This window comes from Triticum urartu, chromosome 3 (assembly GCF_003073215.2).
Source record: "Triticum urartu cultivar G1812 chromosome 3, Tu2.1, whole genome shotgun sequence".
In the NCBI taxonomy this organism is placed as follows: domain Eukaryota; kingdom Viridiplantae; phylum Streptophyta; class Magnoliopsida; order Poales; family Poaceae; genus Triticum; species Triticum urartu.
Window position 1 is genome coordinate 623,334,079 of NC_053024.1, and position 473 is coordinate 623,334,551.

Genomic DNA, 473 nt, shown 5'->3' on the forward strand with positions numbered 1-473 from the left:
TTTGTCGAGTGAACTTTCGCGGTAGAGTTCCGAATGATGATGTGGAGGATGTTTTCAGTATGACAAGCTGCTCTGCTCTCCGCGGATTTCACGGGATTCGAATTTCGGGAAGCGCGCCAGACGGGCGAGGCCGTGGTAATCGGGACTGATTAGGCAGGTCGCCTCAATCCCCACACGACCTTTTTCGCCACGTATCGCGCGCGCGACTGTTGCGGGATTTGTTTAGATCGTCTAGGCCTACCAGTCAGTCACTCGGGGAATGACCTTATAAAAGGCACCGGGCCGGGTCTTTGCACAACGCGCTCCCATTTTCTTCCTTCTTCCTCAGATTTCTCCGCCGCGCTTGCTTCCACTCTCAGCGTCGCAACCTCGCTCGGACTCGATCCGCCGCCATGGGGAAAGAGAAGACGGTGGCGTTGGAGCGCGTGAAGAAGGCGATCGCGAAGGCGAAGGGCAAGAGGACCAGCCGGGGC